Source organism: Mobula birostris, chromosome 28 (genome assembly GCF_030028105.1).
Source record: "Mobula birostris isolate sMobBir1 chromosome 28, sMobBir1.hap1, whole genome shotgun sequence".
Taxonomy (NCBI): domain Eukaryota; kingdom Metazoa; phylum Chordata; class Chondrichthyes; order Myliobatiformes; family Myliobatidae; genus Mobula; species Mobula birostris.
In genome coordinates this window covers 31,115,882-31,142,839 of record NC_092397.1, presented here as the reverse complement: position 1 = coordinate 31,142,839, position 26,958 = coordinate 31,115,882, and the positions used below count along the sequence as shown (strand labels likewise).

Here is a 26,958-nt window from a genome sequence, read left to right as displayed (position 1 = left end):
ACGAGCAGTGGTCAATGAAACGGAGGTACCTGGGATCCTTGCTGGGCCCGAACTGGGAGGCCTGGAACCGGAGCTGGAATCCCTGCGGTAACAGATGGTGGCGGAGACACGCTCCCAGGAAGGAGCTGCGGCTGTGGTAGCGGGTCTGAGTCAGGATGTGGTCGAAGAGTCGGAGAGAGGCAGAGATCACAGGGGGGAGCAGTGAGAGAGGATCTCACTGAACTCCTGTCGAAGAGAGGATTTAAACTTCTTCACGGTAGGCATACCTTGAAGAGACCTCGCAGCGGAGTAGCAAATCATAAACACAAAATAATCTGCAGATGCTGTTGTCAAAGGAACACTCACAATGCGCTGGAGGAACTCAGCAGGTCAGTCAGCATCAGTTGAAAAGATTAGTCGACGTTTCGGGTCGAAACCCTTTGTCAGGACTGAAGGAAGAACTTTGGGGAGGGTTTGAAGAATACTGGTAGTTGAAAAAAAACAGTAATTTGAAAGACAAAGGGGAGGGGGAGGGGAGGCAGGGAGGTGATTAGCAGGAGAACAATGCGCAGTAGTAGAAGGAGGCGGAACTATGAGGGAGGTGACGCGAAATAGGGATAGAGGATGGGAGAGGGGAGGGAATTTCCGGAAGTTGGAGAATTCTATGTTAATACCAAGGGGCTGGAGACTACCTAGACGGTATATGAGGTTTTGCTCCTCCAACCTGAGTTTAGCCTCATCATGGCAGTAGAGGAGGCCAGGTATTGACATATCTGAATGGGACTGGGAAGCAGAGTTGAAGTGGATGGCTACCGGGAGATCCTGTCTGTTGTGGCGGACGGAGTGGAGGTGCCTGACGAAGCGGTCCCCCAATCTGTGTCGGGTTTCACCGATGTAGAGGAGGCCGCACCGGGAGCACCGGATGCAACAGATGACCCCAACAGATTCAAAAGGGAAGTGTTGCCTCACCTGGAAGGACTGTTTGGGGCCCTGAATGTTGGCAAGAGAGGAGATGTTGGGACAGGTGTAGCACTTACGCTTACAGGGATAAGTGCCGGGTGGGAGATCCGTGGGGATGGACGTGCAGATAAGTGAGTTGCGGAGGGATCGATCCCTGTGGAAAGCGGAGAGGGGTGGAGAGGTAAAGATGTGCTTAGTGGTTCTTAGTGCTTAGCCTGTTCCTAATATTGTACTGCAGGGGTCAAGACATTTTCCTCCCTGTTACAATCACATGAGAGATGTAAAGGATGAGAAAAGAATAAGCCGTTGAAGGACCTTTGAGAAATAGAATGAGATCATGCGAATGAAAATAGTGTAACACCAGACAACAGATGACAGATGCTGAAGATAAAGGACTTGAATACTGAATTCAGCCGACCCAGTCCTTCACACGCATATTGTAGTGTTTTAGTCACACCAATAGAGGGCATGGATCCCATCAAGTCCAAGTCAGCACTCTGGAGGGAAATCCATTCCCCCTCCAGACAGCTTGCAAGCCATATCCTTCAACTGCCAATGCTATTTCCATTTGAAATCACATCTACTTCCAACAACCTAAAACATCAGATTCCTGGACTTGATCTTGCTGTATCAAAAAGTTCTTCATGAACATCCTTTATTGGTTGCCCAAAACCTCAAATCCATCTCATCTAAGTCAGAAGTAAATTTATTTGCCTTACCTAATGGCTAGATATTAGATTAGATTATGAGGACACTCAGTCCTCGTTCACTGTCATTTAGAAATGCATGCATTAAGAAATGGTACAATGTTCCCCTAGTATGATGTCACCGAAACACAGGACAGACCAAGACTCAAACTGACAAAAAACACATAATTATAACATACAGTTACAACAGTGCAAAAGAATACCGTAATTTGATAAAGAGCAGACCATGGGCATGGTAAAAATAAAAGTCTCAAAGTCCCGATAGCCCCAACATCTCACGCGGACGGTAGAAGGGAGAAACTCTCCCTGCCATGAGCCTCCAGTGCCACAAACTTGTCGATGCAGCATCCTGGAAACACCCGACCACAGCTGACTCTGAATCTGTCCGAAAACTGCCCCCGACCAGCCCTCCAACACCAAGCACTGTCTCTGCCGAGTGCTTCGACCCTGCCCCGCCCGCCGAGCAACAGCAAAGCCAAGGACTCGGGGCCTTCCCCTCCGGAGATTTCAGATCACACAGTAGCAGCAGCAGCGAAACAGGTATTTCAGAAGTTTCACCAGATGTTCCTCCGTGTTCTCATGTCTGCCTCCATCAAATCAGAATTATGCACGGCACCCTACTTGATAGATAACAGATATTCATCACGGAGTGGCTGCTGTGCATTGCGTCGCATCGCCATTTTCTCCTCTCCAATTTAACATCAATATATCAAATGGAGCCTGGACAATGATACAATGTCTGCCTTAGGATTTGAGTGCAAGATTGCTCACTTCCACTCTGGCTCCTCTATCCCGATTTCACATCACCTCCCTCATAGTTCTGCCTCCTTCTACTACTGTGCATTGTCCTCCTGCCAATCACCTCCCTGCTTCCCGTCCCCCACACCTTTGTCTTTCAAATTACTGTTTTGTTCAACTGCCAGCATTCTTCAAACACTCCCCAAAGTACTTCCTTCAGTCCTGACGAAGGGCTTCGACCCGAAACGTCGACTGGACTTTTCAACTGATGCTGACTGACCTGCTGCGTTCCTCCAGCACATTGTGAGTGTTCCTAAGAGTACCGTCTGTGGTCCTATCCACCTGGGGGCAAACCCCGGCCTTTCTGGCAGCACCCTCACCATAACTTGGTCGCCAGGCTGTGGAAAAACCATCCCCTCTCCCTCTGGCTCCTTTTGATCAGCCATTCACTGTTGTTGTTTTGCTCGGTCCTTTAATACTTCAAATTAGTTGCAAAGGTCTTTCATGTATTGGGTCATTCTATCCCTGAATGTCCCAGGCTCCCCGCAACCCATAATTACCCCATAAGGGAGTCGCATTGCTCACCCCATCAATAATTCGTAGGGGCTGAGACCCAAATTGCAGTTCGGGGTTGCGTGCAATCTCATCAAGATTCCTGGTAATACATCAACCTACGTCTTTCCTGTCTCAGCTATAGCTTTGGCTAACGCATTCTTGATTGTTCGGTTCATCCTTTCTACCATCTCTGAACTCTGGGGGTGGTAGGGTATGTGGAACCGTTGTCGAATCCCTAGTAGTTGGCACATTTCCTTCATCACTTTCCCCGTGAAATGTGCTCCCTGATCTGAATCCACCTGAACTGGGGTTCCCCAGCTTGGGAGGATTTCCTGAACTAGGATCCATGCAGCAGTGCGGGCGGTGCAGTCACTTGTTGGGAAAGCCTCTACCCACCGAGTGACGTGATCCATAATTACCAGACAGTAGCTTTTCCCCCGGCTTTTTAGCAGGGGCCCTGTGAAGTCTATCTGGATGGTTTTCCAGGGTCCCCTCGGCTGAGGCTGATTTGCCAGCTGTAGCTTTCTGCCCTTACCAGGGTTATGCTGGGCACAAATGATACAACGGCGGCAGAATTTCTCAACATCCCCACCCATCCCTGGCCACCACCAGTCCTGCTGGAGGGTTGTGATCATGCTCTGCCTTCCCTCATGCATCGCCCCATGTAAAACTTTAGTAGTATCTGTCTAATACAGGGTGGGTCCATCGCGACTATTTCCTCCCTGTGTGTCCAGCACCCATCTGATCCCTCCTTTGCTCCTTTTAATCTCTATTTTTCCTTCTCTTCTGCCTCTACCTCTTCATATAATTTTACTAAGCTAGCTTCTGTCGTTTCCTCCTGCACACTTGCAATTTCAGTTGCCTCTTGCCCCCTGCTGCCTTGTTCGCAGCAATGTCTGCCCTCAGAGGAACTGGGAAAACTTTATATTCTGGAGTGGCCGCAGTCTCTCTGAGTATCCCTGGTGTTTTTGTTCCTTCGCTATACCCTGAGCAGCAGTCAGTGTGTCATTTTGTATAGGGTCCTGCTTAGGGGGTTTATACAGACCCTCCTCTATTTTAACTGGGTTTATCTTTACCTGCCCACAATCTTGCTTGTCTCTAGCCCACACTGCTGGGAACTGTTGACAAGGTAACCCATAGACACCATCCTGGCTCCAGTCTCTAATGATCAGGGCAGCTGCGCCTATGCTAGCCAGGCCGTGTATTCTGTTGGTTGTGCGCATTCACTGCCCCTGACTCGTCCACATTATTTCTCCCTTTCTCGATCTACAAAAGCTCTCGCTTCCCTTAGGATGTCTATTCCAAGGATCGTGCCCTCATTATTTGGACATACCCAGAAATACACTGGAAGCTGCACTCCCCCGATTTCTAGTACCTGCAATTCGCTTCTTTCTGCTTTTACTGTTTTCCCTCCTACATCCCTGATATAACTGGCCTGTCCGGTTGTTGGTAAGGGTAAGTTTGTTATCGATACCGTGCCCGTGTCCACTAACATATTGCATTGCCGTCCCCCTAACAATGCTGTTGTGTACACCCGCGGGTCACCAGCGCTGGCAGGGCAGCCCGCTGCCACATCTTTTTCTGTCCTAAGAGGCACCGTTACTAGCTCTTTTATCTGATCGACAGTCAGACTGTTTGCTGATGGGGTGAGTGACTGGGTGTCTGCCGTGACCGTCGCCTGGGTTTTCCCCCTCCCTTTTGGACACTGTTTCCAGCCATGCCCCGACAGGGCACAGCTGTAGCATATCAACTCCTTCACTGCCTTATACTTGGTCCGGCAGTCCTTTGCTGGGTGCCCTGGCTGCCGGCAAGCAAAACAAGCCCTCCGGGACATCACAGCAGCTGCATCCACTATACCCACTTTACGATTTCTCTTGCCTTTTCTATGGTCTATCTCACTGGCCCACGAAACTATCTCAGAGTAGTTGGACCCTATCGTTATGCCTAAATCTAAAACTTCCTGGTGGGCTGAGCTCAGGCCTTGCTTCAGCATTTTTAGGAAGACTGGGTCGTCCCTCCCTGGGTTATCCAACCCTGAATACTCCTCGTACACTCGGTATTTACGTTCTGCATAATCCATGGCTGTCTCGTCAGCCCTCTGGGTCACTGCCATTATCGTTCCCCAGCTACTGCCTCACTTCCCCTTTAAAAGAGCGATATCTTTCTTCATTACTGGCGCTCCCGGTAGTTGTCCATGTACCATCCTGCACCCTCTGGGCCATACTGTCCCACGTATTCCTCGGGCACTTGGCTTTCACTAACACATGTACATCTTTAGGGTGCATCTGGTGAATTTCAACCATTTCCTCGAGTTTGCGCCAGAACTCTGAATTCCCACAGGCGACTTTAAGTGAGGGCAACTTGGACAAAATGCTCTGTTTCTCACCGGGGGTAAAGGGCTTATGAATAGTCGTAATCAAGGTCAAGGGCTGGCTCGGATCATCAGAGTTCTCAACCTGATGTTGCCTGACTTCAATAGGTGCCATTCTGGTTGATCTCTCTGGGTAAAACCTCTCCCTGAGATATCTCCATACTAATTCCCACACTACGCAAAATATAAAACCGCAGAGTATGTATTCCACAATCTGCCAATTTTGAGTACCCAAACTCATGATGCCTGCTGTATTCCCTCGCATCACACTTGCAAACGCATACACTAAAATGCAGCTCTCCGAACGAGTATACACGCCCCCACTCCGGCGTCTCGAACCGTACCGTTGGTTACCACCTTTCGCAACTGGTGGTTCAAGTCTCACCAAGTTAACATGCAAAGGTTCCTCACTTATATAAACACACATGCACACGCACACACTACTTTAATATCTACCAGTTCAGCTCTCCACGTTCGTCATACCTCGTGTTCCCATGTGTCCGCCGACCGAACAGATCCAAGTGTGAGTGTTATTTTAGAAAAATACTCACCAACTTAGACTGCTAGGATCGCTGACCACACGACAGGTCACAAAGTATCCCAGTCCTGACACCAAATGTTGTATCGTGGGTGAAATCACCGGACAGACAGAGCCACTTGTAGATACAAAGCAGCTTCTTTATTCAACACAACAAGGTACAGCAGGCATCTTACGGACGGAGATGCTTTCTGTAGAAAGGTCTGCTAGCCCAATGTGGGCTCGATGTTTATATACTTCATACTTTATTGTCGCTAAACAATTGGTACTAGAACGTACAATCATCACAGCGATATTTGTTTCTGCACTTCACACTCCCTGGATTACAAATATTGAAAATTAAAAATAGTTAAAATTTGTAAATATTAAAAATTTAAATTATAAAACATAAATAGAAAGTAGAAAATGGGAAGTAAGGTAGTGCAAAAAAACCGAGAGGCAGGTCCAGATATGTGGAGGGTACGGCCCAGATCCGGGTCAGGATCCGTTCAGCAGTTTTATCACAGTTGGAAAGAAGCTGTTCCCAAATCTGGCCGTACGAGTCTTCAAGCTCCTGAGCCTTCTCCCGGAGGGAAGAGGGACGAAAAGTGTGTTGGCTGGGTGGGTCGTGTCCTTGATTAACCTGGCAGCACGGCTCCAACAGCGTGCGGTGTAAAGTGAGTCCACGGACGGAAGATTGGTTTGTGTGATGTGCTGCGCCGTGTTCACAATCTTCTGCAGCTTCTTTCGGTCTTGGACAGGACAACTTCCATACCAGGTTGTGATGCACCCTGGAAGAATGCTTTCTACGGTGCATCTATAAAAATTCGTGAGGCTTTTAGGAGACAGGCCAAATTTCTTTAGTTTTCTCAGGAAGTAAAGGCGCTGGTGGGCTTTCTTGGCAGTGAACTCTGCTTGGTTGGACCAAGTCAGGTCATTTGTGATACTGACCCCGAGGAACTTAAAGCTTAAATATGCTAAACACAAAGGCAATCGCTACTTGAAAAGTTGCAGACAATGCATAGGCAATGCTTCCTTTTGAAGCTACATACAAAATATCACACCATCCTTTCCTTCTGACGCCAACATATCTGGGTTGGTATCCACAGCCTTTAGGATTTACTTGGCATTTTGCGTGCTTACACAGAAGACAATTAATATTTATAATGTATAGATAATACTGTCTTTGAAACCACAGCATTAGGTCAAACTATGGCGCCAGAAGCATCTGGTATTTACACCTTTTAGGAAGCTCATTGTGGTGGACTCAATCCACAGTCCTTTGTCAAACAGTTAAGATAGAAATCTGATGGCCAAAGTCATTTAAGTGTAAACATATCATCTACCCAAAAAAAACTCACTCCAACAGCATGAATACTTTTTATCGGCACTTTACATGTAGGGACAGTGATGGTGAAAGGGGGAGGGAAAGAAGACATGGGGAGGAGTGGTCTCAAGATCCTCAGGTGTTCCTCCCGATGGGATAAAGCACAAAGAGGGGAAATATAAAAGAGAGATGAGAATGGAACTGTGATTGTCATGAGAGATTTAATCAGAAGCAGATTAGGGTAGCGCTGCATTGAGTACCTTTGCTCTGTGAGCTGCAGCAACCATGATCTGCTGGTGACAACCCATTCCAATTGAGCTTCCCATTCACATGCCGACATATCGGTCCCTTACAGCTGTCTTAACCAGTGGTGGGGTAGTAATGGGACAAGCTCCCACTTCCCATCAAATGCTGAGAATAGTGTGCACCTCAAATTGCCTCTGTCAATCAAGTCCAGCTCCTGGCTTTTACATATGGGTTCGCTACTACACCCAATGAACTGTTTCTAGTGCCAGGGGAAGGTGCAAATGGGTTTACTGGCGTCATATAACCAACCGCTATGGGCAGATGAGGCTCCTCAGCCATACTTGGCAGCTCAAGTGGAAGAAAAATTCTGATCTCAGACCTCCACTGGCCTGTGGCTAGACCCATTCATGGGAAGACTTCGGGAGTAAACCCTGAGGAACAGTCCGGAGCTGGATTCCCTGTCGGTCCTGTGTTCAATGCAGACTGGCAATCCAGCAACACCGCTGGTGCCTGACTGCATCGGTCTCTGCCGTTGCTTTGCATTCATCAGCTGTGTGGAGAGCAGGGGCCCCTGCATGGGCAACTGCTTGCTTTACATATCGTACTTCCCTGACTTACATATCGACTTCAACACTGGGGTGCAATATCCATGGTTGACCCCGACCAGCGGAGGGCCATCACTAACATGTCTGTACACGGCCTCCTCTCCCGCTACAGTGAGGCCGAGTACAGGTTGGATGAGCAACGCCTCATATTCTGACAGTGTAGTCTCCAATCTCGATGGCATGAACATTGATTTCTCCAAATTCAAGAATAACTACCTCCTGTTTCCACAACCCACCCCCACTTTTCTTCTGACTTTTCACCCATTCTGATGGCCAATTAACCCCTTCACCTCTCCTCACGCACCCTGACTTGCTCATCATCTCTCTCTGGTTCTCCACCTCCTCCGTGTCATCCCATGGTCCAACATTCTCTCCTATTAGATTTCTTTCTCTTCATCTCTTTGCCTTTTCTGCCTGTCACCCAGCTCCTCACATCATCACCCCTCCACAAACCACACGTTCCCCACCCCTCACCTGTCCTCTTCCCCCTCCCCCACCACCTTATTCTGGCTTTTGTCCCTTTCTTTCTAATCCCGATGAAGGTTCTCAGCCCGAAATGTCGACTGTTTGCTGAGTTCCTCCAGCATTTTCTGTGTGTTTGCTTCAGTCTGTGTATTGATTAAGCTAATCAAACTGGTACAGTGGAAGAGGAATTTGTGGAATGGTCAGAGACAGTTTCTTACAGCAGTATCTCACCCATGAACGGGCCATTTCAGATGTAATCTGTGTACTGAGGTGGGATTACAGAGAGATCTTGTGATGAAGGATCCCTGAAGAAGTGATCACAATGTGGGAGATCTCCAGATCACAGATTGAGGGTGAACACCAGGTCAGAACCAGTGTCCTCAACCTAAATAAAGCCAATTACAGAGATGTGACAGTGGAGTTGTCTGGGACAGATGGGGTAAATAGGCTCAGGGACAGGTCAGTAATGAGCAGTGGCAGATGCCTAAGGAGACTGTTCGTAACACTCAGCAGACGTTGATCTCGATTAGATAGAGGGATCACAGAGAGTAAAGAACATTCTGTGGTCAAAGGAGGCAGACAAGAGGATCAGGATTTTTCCAGGAACCAGTGATGAGACTAAATCTAAAACTAACAAGGAAAAAGCAGAGAGATTAACTGCAATAATTTGCATTAGTGTTCACAGTGGGGGCACAGCAAACATCCCATAGATATCTCATGGTGACATTTCAACATTGTGCCATAATGTGTAACAATCACCATCACGAGGGAAAAAAATAATGGGACTAAAAGCAAACATTACTTGGTCCCAAAGACCTGCACTGGAGGCTTTCACAGGAAGTCTGGAGAGAAAGTAGAGACATTGAAGTCTGTCAAAACTCACTGTTAAGAAAGGTCCCAGTGGAGTTGAAAGCCATTGTTGAAAAAGGGTGGAGGATGAAAAGCAGGTAACTGTAGTCCAGTTAACTTCACTTCAGGTACTGGAGTCTGTAATCTATAAAGAAATAATGTAATTTAGAAAAGTTTAATGTCATTGAAATAAGTCACCAGGGTTCACAGTCAAATTCACACAGCAGAGAAACGAGCCCTTCAGCTCAAATGGTCCACGCTGACCAAAGTTCCCATCTGAGCTCGTGGTCTGTAACCCCCTCACCACCACATTATGATCAAGGTTATCCTCCTCTTTGTCCCATTTCCTTCCATTTGGCCCATAACCTTCAAAACCTTTCCTTTCCATCTACCTGCCCAAGTGCATTTTTAATGTACCTGACTCAACCACTCCCCATAGCAGCTCATTCCATTTACTGACCAGTCTGTGTGTGGAAAAGTTGCCCTTCAGGTCCTTATTAAATCTCATCTTAAACCAATGCCCTTCAGTTCTTGATTCCCCAACACTGGCAAAAAGACTGTTCTCTTTGACCCAAACCTGGTCCTTCATGAAATTATACGCCTCTGCAATATCAGCACTCATTCTCCAACATTCCAGGGAAAATTGTCTAAAATCCTTTCCACAAATCTCCTCTGCACTCTTTCCAGCTTAATGCTGTCTGTCATTCAGCAGGGTTACCAAAACAGATCATTCTGGTCGCCAGTGAATCTCCTAAGCGCCAGGGTGGACAAGGTCAATTGTGTAATAAGGACACACTTCAGTAAAAACAATGACACTGTATACCAAGCACACTGAGCTGCCAGAGCACAGCACCGGCCAGTGAGGACACAGACCAGGACAACACCCGGCTCTCTACTACAAAGTTCAAAGCTGAAAGTAAATGTATTATCAAAATACATTTCTGTCACCGTATACAACGCTGAGATTAGTTTTCTTGTGGGCATACTACCAGTTTGTTAGAGCGGTAGGGGAGGATGAAACTAATTTGGCGGGGGTGGGTTGTAGAAACCAGAGTGGAGGCACTCAGGATAGGAGGGAAGGTAAAAAAGCAAAGATAGCATGCAATCACACTGTCAGATGATAAGACATCACCGCAGCCAGCAGGGTGAGTATCAGTGCATGAGGGATGCAGAATCAAAGGGTAGCGATACTGTACTCAGAGTGTTATATCTCTATCCATAGAGTATAAGAAATAAGGTGGATGATCTTATTGCCCTATTACAGATTGTCAGATATGATGTCATGGCCATCGCTGAGTCGTGGCAGAAGGATGCTGGCAGTTGGGAGCTAAATGTCCAAGGTTACATGTTGTATCAGAGAAATAGGAAGGCAGGCAGAGGGGGTGGCATCAATTCAGTAGAAAGATGTGATAGAGGATCAGAAGATGCTGAATCATTCTGCGTTGAGTTAAGAAACTGCAAGGGTAAAAGGACCCTGACGGCAGTTATATACAGGCCTGCAAACAGTAGCCTGGATATGGACCACAGATTACAACAGGAAATAGCAAAGACGTGCCAAAGGACAACGTTATGATAGTCATGGGAGATTTCAACATGCAGATAGATTGCGAAATTCATGTTTGAAATAGATCTCAGTAGAGTGAGTTTGTTGAATACCTACAAGATGGCTTTTTAGAACAGGGATGAGCTACATTAGATTGGGTGTTATATAATGAAACCAGGGTAATTAGGGAGCTTAAGGTAAAAGAATCCTTAGGAAACAGTGATGACAATATGATTGTGTTCAGCTTGAAATCTGATAGATAGAAAGAAAGTAAAGTCTGACGTATCAGTATTTCAGTGAAGTAAAGGATATTACAGTGGTACGAGAGAGGAGGTGGCCAAAGTAAATTGGAAGCAGATGCTGGCAGGGATCAAGCAGAGAAGCAATGGTGTGAGTTTGTGGGAAAAATGAGGAAGATGCAGGATAGATGTATTCCAAAAAATGAAGAAACACTCAAATGGCAAAATGGGGCTGATGAGGGAAGTCACAGCTAATGTAAAAGCAAAAGAAAGTGCATCCAACAATACAAGAATTAGTGGTAAGACAGAGGATTGGGAAGCTTTTAAAAGCCGACAGAAAGAATAACAGGAGGGAAAAGACGAAATGTGAAAACAAATAGCAAACAATATCAAAGTGCATAGTAATAGTTTTTTCAAGTATGTGAAAAATAAAAGAGAGATGAGAGTGGATATAGGACCACTGGAATACGAGGGTGGAGAAATAATAAAGGGGGACAAGGAGATGGCAAATGAACTAAATGGGTATTTTGCATGAGTCTTTACACAAGACATTAGCAGTGTACCAGATATTGAAGGGTGTGAGGGAAGAGAAATGAATGCAGTTATTATTACAAGTGAGAAGGTGCTCAAAAAGCTGAAGGACGTGAGGGTACATGTCACCCGGACTAGATGTACTGCACCCAACGGTTCTGAAAGAGATAGCAATAGAGATTGTGAGGGCATTAGTAATTATCTTTCAAAATCATTGGACTCCAGCATGGTGCCATATGACTGGAAAACTGCAAATGTCACCCCACTTTTTAAGACTCCAGGAAAGCAACAGAAAGGAAATTATAGACCAGTTAGCCTGAACTCAGTGGTTGGGAAGTTGTTGGAGTCAATTTTTAAGGGAGGAGTTATGGAATACTTGGAGACACAGAACAAGATAGGACAAATACTCAACCACGAGGAACTCTGCAGATGCTGGAATTCAAGCAACACACATCAAAGTTGCTGGTGAACGCAGCAGGCCAGGCTGCCCCTCTAGGAGGAGGTACCGTCGACGTTTCAGGCCGAAACCCTTCGTCAGGACTAACTGAAGGAAGAGCTAGTCAGAGATTTGAAAGTGGGAGGGGGAAGGGGAGATCCAAAATGATAGGAGAAGACAGGAGGGAGAGGGATGGAGCCAAGAGCTGGACAGGTGATTGGCAAAAGGGATATGAGAGAATCATGGGACAGGAGGCCCAGGGAGAAGGAAAAGGGGGAGGAGGGGAAACACAAAGGATGGGCAAGGGTTATAGTCAGAGGAACAGAGGGAGAAAAGGGAGAGTGAGAGAAAGAATGTGTGTACATAAATAACGGATGGAGTACGAGGGGGAGGTGGGGCATTAGCGGAAGATAGAGAAGTCAATGTTCATGCCATCAGGTTGGAGGCTACCCAGACGGAATACAAGGTGTTGTTCCTCCAACCTGAGTGTGGCTTCATCTTTACAGTAGAGGAGGCCGTGGATAGACATATCAGAATGGGAATGGGACGTATGTGGCCACTGGGCGATCCTGCTTTCTCTGGCGGACAGAGCGTAGGTGTTCAGCAAAACGATCTCCCAGTCTGCGTCGGGTCTCGCCAATACATAGAAGGCCACATCGGGAGCACCGGACGCAATACATCACCCCAGCCGACTCACAGGTGAAGTGTCGCCTCACTCGGAAGGACAGTCTGGGGCCATCAGTGGTGGTAAGGGAGGAAGTGTAAGGACATGTGTTGCATTTGTTCCGCTTACAAGGATAAGTGCCAGGAGGGAGATCAGTGGGGAGGAATGGGGGGGGACGAACGGACAAGGGAGTCGCGTCCAGAGCGATCCCTGCAGAAAGCAGGTGGGTGGGGAGGGAAAGATGTGCTTAGTGGTGGGATCCCATTGGAGGTGGCAGAAGTTATGGAGAATAATATGTTGGACACGGAGGCTGGTGGGGTGGTAGGTAAGGACCAGGGGAACCCTATTCCTAGTGGAGTGGCGGGAGAATGGAGTGAGAGCAGATATGCGTGAAATGGGGGAGGAACGGAAGCCCCTTTGTTTAAAAAAGGAGGATATCTCCCTCATCCTGGAATGAAAAGCCTCATCCTGAAAGCAGATGCGGTGGAGACGGAGGAATTACGGGAAGGGGATGGCATTTTTGCAAGAGACAGCGTGAGAGGAGGAATAGTCCAGATAGCTGTGAGAGTCAGTAGGCTTATAGTAGACATCAGTAGATAAGCTGTCTCCAGAGATAGAGACAGAAAGATCTAGAAAGGGGAGGGAGGTGCCGGAAGTGGACCAGGTAAACTTGAGGGGAGGGTGAAAGTTGGAGGCAAAGTTAATAACCACATGGGTCTGAGCTATGCCTGCCTTTTTGTTGGCTTTGTGGAACAACCTATGTTGCGAAAGTGGTGGACAGATGCCAGAATAGATTGGGAACATAGATTGTTAATGGTCACATACTGAACCAAACCCCCCAAAAGGTGACTAAAATGCTCCCATCCCCTGTGCATCCTTTTTATCTGGGAATTTGGGGAGGTACTCTGAGTAACATGAAGAGAGATGTCCTACAGCTTGGTCACAGCAGGGGGGGGGGGGTGCAAATATCTTCTCAGAGGATAAGGGGTTCAGTGGAACAAGCCCACAGCTGAGAATGAAGGTGACAAACCCCACTGCAGTGGAGGACTGCTGTGGTCAGGCTTTCATATTCCTCTGGGCCTTGCTCACTGAAGCCCCTGTGCATGTGCCTCTAATATTGTTACACAGTTCCCTGTATGTGGCATCACAGGTAGACAGGGTTGTGTGTTCTACTTGCCTTGTCAGCCAAAGAACTGCCTCTCATTAGAGTTGGACAAAACTGTTTAAAGACAGATTCAAAGGGGATCTGAGGGATAAATATTTCACACAGAGAATAGCTGGCATCCAGAATTAACTCCCAAAATAGAGTCACAGGTTTATACAGAAATGAAACAGTCCCTTCGGTACAACTCATCCACGCCGACCAAGTTGTCGACCTGAACTCGGCCCATCTGCCTGCATTAGGCCCGAATCCCTCTCAATCTTTCCTATCCATGTGACTGTGGAAATATGTTTTAAATATTGTACCTGAGGCAGAGAGCCGGTGCAGTGAGGCGCTGACAGACACTCACTGTTCCGCGGGCAGGAAGAGGAGAGGCGGATCCCACAGCGGAGCCGAAACCCCAACAAGTGGAGACCGGCTCCACCATCTCGGACTTTCCGCACTGGACCGTTTCCAAGGAAACGACGGCGGTGACGATGGGACCCCTGTGACGTCACCGCGTGTTGGTCACGTGACGGGGCAGCGGGAGCTGTCAATCAGTGGAGCCGCCAGAAAACTTGGGAGTATCGTAAATAGAATCGGTCTGGGGAGGGTGGGGGTGGATTTCCAGGAACGGTGACTCTCCCACCCCACCTCCGGGAAGTGACTGTGTTATAAACTGTAATATTCACATTGCAATCTGACTCTTCGGTCCTAGAAATATTTAATGTTTGTATTTTGTATATTTTTGTGTGGATAGTCCTTTTAATTTTGGATAAAAAACGTTGGAACTGAATCACATTCATCAACCTTCCTGGTAACTTCCTCAAAAACACTCTACAAGATTGGTTAGACATGACGTACCATCACAAAGCCATACTAACTATCCCCAATCAGTCCCTCTCTACCCATATAATTATATCTGTGGTTGCTTAGAATACTTTCCAATAACCTTCCAACAACTGATGTTAGGCTCACTGGCCTATGATTTCTTGGCTTATTCGTAGACCCTTTCTTAAGTAACAGAACAACATTAACTAACTTCCAATCCTCTAGTACCGCACCAGTGGATGAGGAGGTTTAAAAATATCTCTGCTCGGACCCTGCAATTTCTGCATTATCCTCCCACAAGGTCTGTGGGACCACCTTATTGGGCCAGTATATTTTTTCACCCTAAGGCAGCAAACTTCTCCTCTTCTGTGATCTGTACAGGGTCCATGACCTCGCTGCAGCATTGTCTTACATATATGTCCCTCTCCTAAGGATTTACAGTTGAACAAAATCTATCTCCTGCAACTCTTGTGGCTCCACATATAGATTACCAATCTGATCGTTCAGAGGACTAGTCTTGCCCCTTTCTATCCTTTTGCCCTTAATATATCTGTATAAATGCTTTCAATTTTCCTTCATCTTTTCTGCAACAGTAAACACGTTTTCTTTTCACCCTCCTGATTTCCTTCTTATGTCTTCTCCTGCATCTCTTAAACACCTCAAGTACCCCATTTGTTCCTGCCTCTCAAGACCTGCTACATACTGTACATCTGTCATTTTCTTAATCCACTCTCAATTTCTCTCAGAAACAAGGGCCAAGGTTCAACCTGTTAGCCTTGCCTTTTATTCTGAAAGAAGATACAAATTCTGTGCTCTCAGAATTTCACTTTTGAAATCCTCCCACTTACAAATCACACCTTTGCCAGAAAATATCCTATCCCAATCCACACTTGCCAGATCCTTCTGGTACCATAAAATTGGCCTTTCTCCAATTTTGAATGTCAACCTGAGGACCTGACCTATCCTCTTCCATAATTACATTGAAACTAATGGCATTATGATCACAGGATCCAAAGTGTTCCCCTACATAAACTTCTGTGACCTGCCCTGTCTCATTGTCTAATGGAGTTCTGGTACCACACTCTCTCCAGTTGGAACTTCTGTGTACTGATTAAGGAAACTTCCCTGAGACAAATTTGACAAACTCTTCCCATTCAGCCCTTTTATGGTATGGAAGTCACTTTCAATATGTGGAACATTGAAATCACACACTATCACAACCTTAATTTTCTTGTAACAGTCTGTGATCTCTCTACAAGTTTTCTCTGCTAAATCCCACGGACTGTTGGGTTGTCTATAATATAATCCCATTCCTTTCTTAATTCCTCAGTTCTACCCATAAAGCCTCATGAGACAAGCTCTCCAGTCTACCCTGACTGAGCACTATCGTGGCATTTTCCCTGACTAGTAATGCCACCTCACCCCCTTTAATCCCTTCTGCTCTATGACATCTAAAACAATGGAACCCTGGAACACTGACCTGCCAGTCCTGCCCCTCCTGCAATCAAGCCTCACTAATGACATAATTCCACATGTTGATCCATGCACTGACCTCATCTGTCCTTTCCTACAATATTCCTTGTGTTGAAATATACGCAGCTCAGGACATCAGTCCTACCTTGCTCAAGCTTTTCATTCCTGACTTTGTACGTGGGGTTAACAACATCTTTTCCCACAACCACTTCACTATCTGTTCTGGTGCTCTGGTTCCCATCCCCTTGAAACTCTTGTTTAAACCAACACCCCTAGTAAACCTTCCCACGAGGATATTAGTCCCCCTCAAGTTCAGAAGAGAACCAAGTGATCCAGAAATCTGAAGCCCTCCCTCCTGCACCAAATCCTGAGCCTCTTTAAACTGTATGATCTTCCTATTTCTGACATCACTGGTATGTAGCACAGGTAGCAATCCTGAAATTCACAACCCTGTGGATCTTGTGCTTTACGTAGCACCCAGCTCCCTGAACTCACTTTGCAGGACCTCGGCAGTCACCCTCACCACATCATTGGTACACAAGTGAATCACAACCTCAGGATGCTCACCCTCTCACTTAAGAGTGCTGTGAAATCGATCTGAGATGTCTCTGATCCTGGCAACCGGGAGGCAGCAACCATCTGGGAATCTTGTTCTCATTCACTTAAACTCCTTTCTATTCCCCTAACCAATGAACCCCCATCACTACAGCTCACCTCTTCTCCCCACTTCCCTCCTGAACCACAGAGCCAGACTCAGTCCCAGTGACCTGACCCATGTGGCCCACGGTATTCCAAAGTGGTATACGTGTTGTTGACGGGAACAGCCACAGGGGTACTCTGCACTGCCTTCCTATTCACTCCCCCACTCCTGACAATCATCCAGCACCTTGGGTTTAATCACTTCCCCCATGTCCTGTCTATCAACAACTCAATCTCTCGGGGGATCCAGAGTTCATCCAGTTCAATCTCCAACTCCTCAGCACGGCCTGATAAAAGTTTCAGCTTTATGCCTTCTAGCAACAGCAGTCATCAAGGACACTGGATGTCTCCATTTCTTCAGTCGTAGAAGAGAGCATAACAGAGGGTCATTCACTGATAGGGTTATAGCACAGATCTCCCAAGATGATCTTGTTACATGCACGTGCAGTTCAACTCTTTGAATGATAATGCAGAAAGTTTGAAGTTAATAAATCATCTCCTTCCACCTTAGGCCACGAACTTATCAACTACCCCTTGTATGTCTATTTTAAATGCGAGGAGTATTATATATAAAGCAGATGAGCTTAGAGCGTGGATCAGCACGTGGAGCTATGATGTTGTGGCCATTACATGGATGGTGCAGGAGCAGGAATGGCTTTAGGTGTTTCAGAAAGGATAGGAAGGGAGGCAAAAGAGGTGGGGGTGTGGCACTGTTGATCAAAGATAGTGTCACAGCTGCAGTAAAGGAGGAAGACATGGAGGGGTTGTCTATGGAGTCTCTGTGGGTGGAAGGTAGGAACAGGAAGGGGCCAAAAACTCGACTGTGTGTGTTTTTATAGACCACCCAATAACAACAGGGACATCGAGGAGCAGATGGGGAAACAGATTCTGGAAAGGAGTAATAGTAAGTGCTGTTCTGGTGGGAGATTTTAATTCCCCAAATATTGATCAGCATCTCCCTAAAGTGAGGGTTTAGATGGGGTAGAGTTTGCTCAGTGTGTTCAGGAAGGTTTCTTGACACAATATGGACATAACCCTACAAGAGGAGAGGCAGTACTTGATCTGGTATTGGGAAATGAACCCGGTCAGGTGTCAGGTCTCTCAGTGGGAGAGCACTTTGGAGATAGTGATCACAATTCTATCTCCTTTACCATAGCATTGGAAAGAGTTAGGAACAGACAAGTTAGGAAAACGTTTAATTGGAGTAAGGGGAAATATGAGGCTATCAGGCAGGAACGTGGAAGCATAAATTGGAAACAAATGTTCTCAGGGAAAGGTACGGAAGAAATATGGCAAATGTTCAGGGGACATTTTTGCGTGGGATTCTGAGTCGATACGTTCCAATGAGACATGGAAAGGATGGTAGGGTACTAGATCCGTGGTGTACAAAAGCTGTTGTTAATCTGGTCAAGAAGAAAAGAAGAGCTTACAAAAGGTTCAAAAAACTTGGTAATAATAGGAATCTAGAAGATTATAAGACTTGCAGGAAGGATTTTAAAAATGAAGTTAGGCAAGCGAGAAGCGACCATGAGAAGGTCTTGGAGGATAGGATTAAGGAAAACACCAAGGCATTCTACAAGTACGTGAAGAGCCAGAGGCTAAGACGTGAGACAATAAGACCAACCAAGTGTGACAGTGGAAATGTGTGTATGGAACCGGAGGAGATGGCAGAGTAATTAATGAATACTTTGATTCAGTATTCACTACGGAAAAGGATCTTAGCGATTGTAGGGATGACTTGCAGCAGATTGAAAAGCTTGAGCATGTAGATATTAAGAAAGAGGATGTGCTGGAGCTTTTGGAAAGCATCAGGTTGGATAGGTCACCAGACGGGACGAGATGTACCCCAGGCAACTGTGGGAGGCAATGGAGAAGTTTTCTGCACCTCTGGCAATGATCTTTGCATCTTCAATGAGGATGGGAGAGGTTCCGGAGGATTGGAGGGTTGCAAAGGTTATTCCCTTATTCAAGAAAGGGATTTGAGATAGCTCAGAAAATTATAGGCCAGTGAGTCTTACTTCAGTGGTTGGTAAGTTGATTGAGAAGATCCTGAGAGGCAGGATTTGTGAACATTTGGACAGGCATAATATGATTAGGAATAGTCGGCATGGCTTCGTCAAAGCAGGCCGTTCCTTACGAGCCTGATTGAATATTTTGAGCATTCAGAATGTATTATTGGGCTGTTAATATGTGTTATGTGTGTTATTGGTTATATTGGACTGATAAAAATGAACGACCACCTGGGTTGATTTGGAATTGAAAGCTGTGAACAATTTTACTTAACTTCGTTATTAGGATCTTCTTTACCTGTACAACTAGCCAAAATTTCTAATCTAAATTTATATCCTATGATTAAGCAGTCATTATCAATTTTGTCCCATTTCATATTTTTTTTAATTTTAAAAAAAATTAACCTTTTTAGTTTAATTTATCAAAACTATTTATTTAAACCTTCACTCAGTGATCCTACCTTTTCTCTTTGGAGGAATAAAGGAGTTTATTCCTTCATGTATCTGTTCAAATTGCTTAAAGACAACAAAGTCAAGGTACTGGAGTGGCCATCACAAAGCCCTGACCTCAATCTGATAGAAAATTTGTGGGCAGACCCAAAAAAGTATGTGGGAGCAAGGAGGCCTACAAACCTGACTCAGTTACATCAGTTCTGTCTGGAAGAATGGAACAAAATTCCAGCAACTTACTCTGAGAAGCTTGTGGAAGGCTACCCGAAACGTTTGACGGAAGTTGAACAATTTAACGGCAATGCTACCAAATACTAACCAAGTGTATGCAAACTTCTGTCCTACTGGGAAAGTGATGAAAGAAATAAAAGCTGAAATAAATAATTCTCTCTACTATTATTCTGACATTTCACATTCTTAAAATAAAGTAGTGATCCTAACTGACCTAAGGCAGGGAATATTTTCTCGGACTAAATGTCAGCAATTGTGAAAAACCGGGTTTAAATGTATTTGGCTAAGGTGTAGCCAACTCCTGACTTCTGACTGGCTAACTCCTGACTTCAACTGTAGTATTAATGGCAAGACTCTTGGCCATGTGGAGGATCAGAGGGATCTTGCGTTCCGAGTCCATAGGACACGTAAAGCTACTACTCAGGTTGACTCTGTGGTTAAGAAGGCATACGGTGCATTGGCCTTCACCAACAGTGGGATTGAGTTTAAGAGCCAAATGGTAAGGTTGAGGCCCAATAGGACCCTGGTCAGACTCCACTTGGAGTACTGTGCTCAATTCTCATCACCTCACTACAGGAAGGATGTGGAAACCATAGAGAGGGTTCAGAGGAGATTTACAAAGATGTTGCCTGGATTGGGGAGCATGCCTATGAGAATAGGTTGAATGAACTCTGCCTTTTCTCCTTGGAGCAACGGAGGATGAGAGGTGATCTGACAGAGGTGTAGAAGATAATGAGAGGCATTGATCATGTGGGTAGTCAAAGTTTTTTTTTTCCCAGGGCTGAAATGGCTCGCACGAGAGGACATAGTTTTATGGTGCTTGGAAGTAGGTACAGAGGAGATGTCAGGGGTAAGTTTTTCTTATGCAGAGAGTAGTGTGTGCATGGAATGGGCTGCCAGCAGCAGTGCTGGAGGTGGAAACAATAGGGTCTTTTAAGAAACTCCTGGATGAATACATGGAGCTCAGAAAAATAGAGGGCTATGGGTAAGCCGAGGTAGTTCTATGTTAAGGACATCTTTGTCACAGCTTTGTGGGCTGAAGGGCCCGTTTTGTGCTGCAGGTTTTCTATGTTTCTGACATTATCAAAGTTTTAGATGAAATTCCTAAATCTGCAAAAATTCTGCACTATGATAATCTGTCAATTTTGGGGAAATGACAGTCACACATTACTCAGTTGCTTTTACAACTTCCATAACCTGCCTACATTCATGTTTCTCTTTCTGCCGGTGACATTTCCAAAACTTTTCAAAATTGAAGCACACATAATTCAAAGTTCAACGTTATCAACTCTCTGTTAGATCCTGAGAGATGCCCAGTGGGAGGGAGGGGATAGACAGTGTCTATGAATAGCAGTCCACAATCAGGGTTGTACAGGTGTCTGTCCTTGAAGTGCCTGTGTTGTACAAGTGTTTAATGTTGGAGTACAGTGCTGGATATGTACAGGCCCGTGTGCTCACTGCACAGTGCTGTGAGTATTATAGGCCTGTGTCCTGGTAGTGAAGGTCTCAATATTGTAAAGTTCACTGCCCCCATATTCAACTGCTGCCTTTCTTGAGCAGTCACATATGCAGGGCATGTTTATACCAGAGACAGACTCTCCCCTTCCCCTTGCAGTACGGGCCAGATACTGTTAAGATCTGTCTCCTTACAGTATGGTGCCAGCAGTTTAAACATCATATTTAACAGCATGTGGTCTGTGTATCCCAAAGGACAAAATAACCCTCAGGATTTACCCATCTAAATGGTCTGAGAGTCCCAACAGCACCTCCTCTTTAGTATCAACATGCCAGAGAATATCACCATACCCCCTTTCTGATCACGCTGTCCTCCATATCCTTCTCCTCAGTGAACACCAATGCAATGTGTCCATCTTCTACCTCGCATGCTAACTCTGGCTCCAGGCATAAACTCAATATATTCATTTTCTGGTCACTGTTCGCTCTCCTGATTCACAGTGTGACTTGTTTCTTGCTTCTGGTCTGGTTCTCCAAGACCCTGTCTAATTTCATCTTCCTCAACCTTATACATGACTCTCTCTTGCATTTTTAAACAAATTCTCATCACCCTCAGTTCCCGAGTGTTCCTGTCCTTCTCCAGCTTCCTCACAGAGACAGGGAACTCCTGAATTCTGACTGGCTGGACTGTAAGTGACGCTCGCTTGTCAGGCATCACTTAACATTAGCTCCATCCAGTAACATCAGCTCGCAGACTACTCTCTATGATTCGTGTCCAATTCTGCTGTAATTAAACTTCCACAAACTTACATCTATCCACCTGCAGGTCCATTTTTATCCTTATCAATAACCATCTTAAAACTTTCTGCATTATCATCATTTTTTTTTTCCCAATGAATCTCCAATCATCTTGCTAGGCTCATTTCCCAATACTACGCCAAATATGCCCCCTCCCTGGTGGACCATCTATACACTTCCTGTGGAAACCTTCCTGAACACACCTCACAAATAATGCCCCGTCCAAGCCTCAGGTGGTAAAGGAGTCCCTGTCATTCGGGAAGATTATTCACCCACTACAGCTACTCTATTGTTTTTACATCAGCCCATAACCTGCTGACTCATCTTTTCCTCTCTCTTACTGGCTATTGTGAGGTCTACAGTATAATCCCATCACAGTGATTGCACCTTTCTTATTCCTGATTTCTCCCCACATTGTCTTACTGGATGAGCCTCTGGGATGACCTTAAACTTGTGACATTCTGCCTGATCAGCAGTACAGTTCCCCACCCTCTTTGTGCACCCTCTGGATTGTCCGAATCATATAAATCCTGGAATGCTCAGATACCAGTCCTGCCCTTCTCTCAACCAGATCTCTGTACTGGATGAATCACCGTGACATGACTAATCCAGGCTCGAAGTACACCTGTTTTCACTGTTCTGCACTCTACTCTGAAATAAACTCACTTTTGCCTTTTGGTGCCACTCTGCTCAATAATGTGGCCCTGTGGCGACCCACTTTCTAGCACACACGAACCGGCTCACGAAACAGCGCGCGCAGGCAGTGGGGCCGGCGACAAAAAAGGGCCCCGGCCATCTTCACCAGCAGGGGGAAAATCCCGGGCGCGGAAAGGGTCTGGGAATATGCATTCCCCACAGCAGTCCCACCCGGGGAGGGCGGGAACAGGAAGGCTTTATAAAGCAGGCCGCGAGGTTTGAATGAATCTCTTTCATCGCAACTCCAACTCACCGACTACGTGTGGTTATTTTAGCGCTGTGTGTTGCACTCCGCCACAATTGGTGACCCCGACGGCCCAAACGATATTTGGACCAGAGATGACCGACGCCGCATCGGTTCAAGCAGTTTCGTTAAAACCGCCAAGTTTTTGGCCGCTGCGAATCGGCCTGTGGTTCGAACAAGCAGAAGCTCAATTCCACAGTCGGCTGATAACCTCGGAGTCCACTCGCTACTACTACGTGCTGAGCTCCCTCGACCAGGAGACAGCTGCACACGTTGAGTTTATACAGTCGCCCCCGGAGGACGGCAAATACACAGCATTCAAAGCCCCGCTCGTAAGGACTTTCGGACTCTCACGGCGCGAACGAGCACGCCGCTCAATGCACCTGGATGGTTTGGGAGACAGGCCGCCGTCGGCATTAATGAACGAAATGCTGGCCCTGGCTGAAGGACACAAACCCTGCCTCATGTTTGAGCAGGCGTTCCTAGAGCAACTGCCCAAGGACATATGCCTGCTGCTGTCCGACGCAGATTTCAGCAACCCCCGGGAGGTGGCAGCCCGGGCAGATGCGCTGTGGAATGCCAGGAAAGAGAGAGGGGCGTCCGTCGCACAGATCACCAAGCCGCGTTCCCAACGGCAGACGAGACCAGGCCCGGCAGCAGAGCCTACAAAACCCGGCGACGGGAGTGAGGAGCCCAACGAACAATGGTGCTTCTAGCACCAGCGGTGGGGCACAGAGGCCGCCGCTGTAGATCACCCTGCAAATTCCCGGGAAAGATCAGCGTCTTACCTCCAACGAGTTACGACACCCGCAACAGAGAACTGGGACCCACCCTGAGGGCCGCAAATGGCAGCACAATACGAACCTACGGCACCCACACGGTGCGGCTGCAGTTCAGCTCCAGCCGGTTCACGTGGGACTTCACACTGGCCACCGTGGCCCAACCACTCCTGGGGGCGGATTTTCTGCGAGCCCACAGCCTGCTAGACGATCTGCAAGGGAAGCGACTAGTCCACGCCAAGACTTTTCAAACGTTCTCCCTGGGTGAAGCAAAGTTGCCAGCCCCACACCTGGACTCCATCACGCTGTCCGACGACGAATTCACCAGGGTCCTGGCGGATTTCCCATCAGTTCTGACACCGCAGTTCACGGCAGCCATGCCCAGACACAGAGTACAGCACCACATCCCGACCCAGGGATCACCCCTCCACGCCCGTGCTCGAACGCTTTCCCCGGACAAGCTCCGACTTGCGAAGGAGGGGTTCAAGAAGATGGAGGAATTGGGGATCATACGACGGTCCGACGGCCCATGAGCCTCCCCCCTGCACATGGTGCGCAAGGCAATGGGGGGGGGGCGCGGCTGGAGACCATGCGGTGACTACCTCAGACTGAACGAGGCTACAACGCCAGACCGATACCCTGTTCCGCACATTCAAGACTTCGCAGCAAACCTACACGGCGCAAGGATCTTTTCCAAGGTAGACCTCGTCCGGGGATACCATCAAATCCCGGTACATCCGGACGACATCCCCAAAACAGCACTCATCACCCCGTTTGGACTTCTCGAATTCCTCCGAATGCCGTTTGGTCTAAAGAATGCCGCACAGACTTTCCAGCGGCTAATGGACGCGGTGGGACGCGACCTGGACTTTGCATTCATCTATTTGGACCACATCCTCATAGCCAGCAGTCGTCGTCAGGAGCATCTGTCCCACCTCCGCCAGCTCTACTCCCGCCTGAGCGAATTCGGCCTTACAATCATCCCAGCCAAATGCCAGTTCGGTGTCGACACCATCGACTTCCTGGGCCACAGGATTACTAAAGACGGGGTTATCCCGCTGCCCGCCAAGGTAGACGCGGTCCGCAACTTCCCCCGACCCAACACAATCAAAGGCCTGCAGGAATTCGTGGGTATGGTGAATTTCTATCACCGTTTCCTCCCCTCAGCAGCCCGAACCACGCACCCCCTGTTCACTCTGATGCCGGGTAAGGGCAAGGACATTACCTGGGACGAAGAGGCCGCAACCGCTTTCGTTAAAACCAAAGAAGCCTTGGCAAACGCCGCGATGCTAGTGCACCCCAGAACGGACGTTCCTACTGCCTTCACGGTGGACGCATCCAACACAGCAGTCGGTGGAGTGCTGGAACAACTCATCGAGGGTCGCTGGCAAGCCCTGGCGTTCATCAGCAAACACCTACGACCACCCGAACTCAAATACAGTGCTTTCGACCGGGAGCTATTGGCACTATACCTGGCAATCCGGCATTTCAGGTACTTCTTAGAAGGTAGGCCCTTCACCGCGTTCACGGACCACAAACCGCTTACCTTTGCGTTCACTAAGGTGTCCGACCCCTGGTCGTCCCGCCAGCAGCGACATCTGTCCTACATCTCCGAGTACACGACGGACATCCGGCATGTCTCGGGAAAGGACAACGTCGTGGCGGACGCACTATCCAGACCTACCATACCAGCCCTCACCCGGAGGTGGACTATGCAGCGCTGGCAGAGACACAGCAGGCAGACGATGAGATCCCTAGTTACAGGACTGCAGTCTCCGGTTTGCAGCTCCAAGATCTCCCCGTAGGCCCAGGTAAGAGGATCCGACTGTGTGACTTAGCTACCGGCCAACCCCGCCCCGTCGTCCCAGCAGAGTGGCGCCGGCGGGTTTTCGAATCCATTCACAACTTAGCGCACCCCTCCATCAGGACAACCGTCCGGCTGGTCTCCAACAGGTTCGTGTGGCATGGGCTGCGTAAACAGGTCAGTGAATGGGCCAAAACACGCATGCAGTGCCAAACGGCCAAGGTGCAGCGGCATACCAAGGCTCCGCCGCAGCGGTTCGAACCCACCCGCCGGAGGTTTGACCACATTCATGTGGATATCGCGGGGCCCCTGCCAGTGTCGCGAGGAGCGCAGTACCTCCTAACTATGGTAGACCGGTTCACCAGATGGCCAGATGCAGTCCCGCTCACCGACACCACCTCCGTATCCTGCGCCCGAGCACTGATCGCATCCTGGGTAGCCCGCTTCGGGGTACCGGCCCACATTACCTCCGACAGGGGCGCCCAGTTCACCTCCAGCCTGTGGTCAGCTATGACCAGCCTTTTAGGATCACAGCTACACCACACAACTGTCTACCACCCACAGTCGAACGGACTGGTGCAGCGTTTCCACCGTTACCTGAAGTCGGCTCTCATGGCCCGCCTGGAGGGGCCTAACTGGGTGGACGAGCTTCCCTGGGTCCTGCTCGGAATCCGCACGGCACCCAAGGAGGATCTGTACACCTCGTCGGCCGAGTTGGTGTACGCCCACCCCTGGTATATCCAGGAGATTTCATACCAGCACCAGGGGGGCAAGAGGAAGAACCCACAGCAGTCCTGGATAGACTACGTGAGAGGCTCGGTAACCTGGCCCCCATACCCACTTCACAGCACGGATAGAGCCCGACCTGCGTACCCAAAGACCTGCAGAACTGTAAGTTTCTTTTTGTACGACGGGGCGGACACCGGGCACGGCTACAGCGGCCCTACGAGAGGCCGTTTAAGGTGATCAGGAACAACGGCTCCACGTTGGCGGGAGAGAGGAGGTTTCCACGGTGGACCGACTCAAACCGGCCCATGTGGACCTGGCGCAGCTGGTGCAGGCTCAGGCACCGCGGCGCAGAGGCAGACCTCCCAAACAGAGACCGATCCAGACTGTGGACACTGGGGGAGGTATCGCCTGTTCTGGGAGTGGGTGTGTGTGTGGGGGGGCGGTTATGTGGCGACCCACTTTCTAGACCACACGAACCGGCTCACGAAACAAGGCCATCTTCACCAGCAGGGGGAAAATCCCTCGCGCAGATGGGGTCTTGGAATATGCAATCCCCACAGCAGTCCCGCCCAGGGAGGGCGGGAACGGGAAGGTTTTAAAGCAGGCCGCGAAGTTTGAATAAGTCTCTTTCATCGCAACTCTAACTCACCGACTACGTGTGGTTATTTTAGCGCTGTGTGTAGCACACAGCCACAGCCCTATCATGACCTCCTTTAGGGGTTCTTTGACCTCACCTCTACCTTCCGCTCAATGCTACCTACTGACCTGTAGCTCTGGATCCAAACACGCCCTCCACATGGCACATGATAAAAATCCTCAGGGTGGTTCCAGCAAGATTCCCTGTGTGAATATAAAATAATCTGTCAATTTTGGGGAAATTACAGTCA

General features: G+C 47.9%; 1 protein-coding gene across 2 annotated transcripts in view; it reads right to left on the bottom strand.

Annotated features, from left to right (window-relative positions):
• LOC140188996 (uncharacterized) overlaps window positions 1–14,337 on the bottom strand; it is a 43,466-nt gene extending 29,129 nt beyond the window's left edge. For both annotated transcript variants that reach the window (XM_072245658.1, XM_072245659.1), the window contains exons 1-2: window positions 14,200–14,337; window positions 9,354–9,464 (exon numbers count right to left, since the gene is read on the bottom strand). The gene's annotated coding sequence lies outside the window, so the exon portion shown is untranslated. The remainder of the gene's footprint in view (window positions 1–9,353; window positions 9,465–14,199) is intronic.
• Between the last annotated feature and the right edge of the window lie 12,621 nt (window positions 14,338–26,958).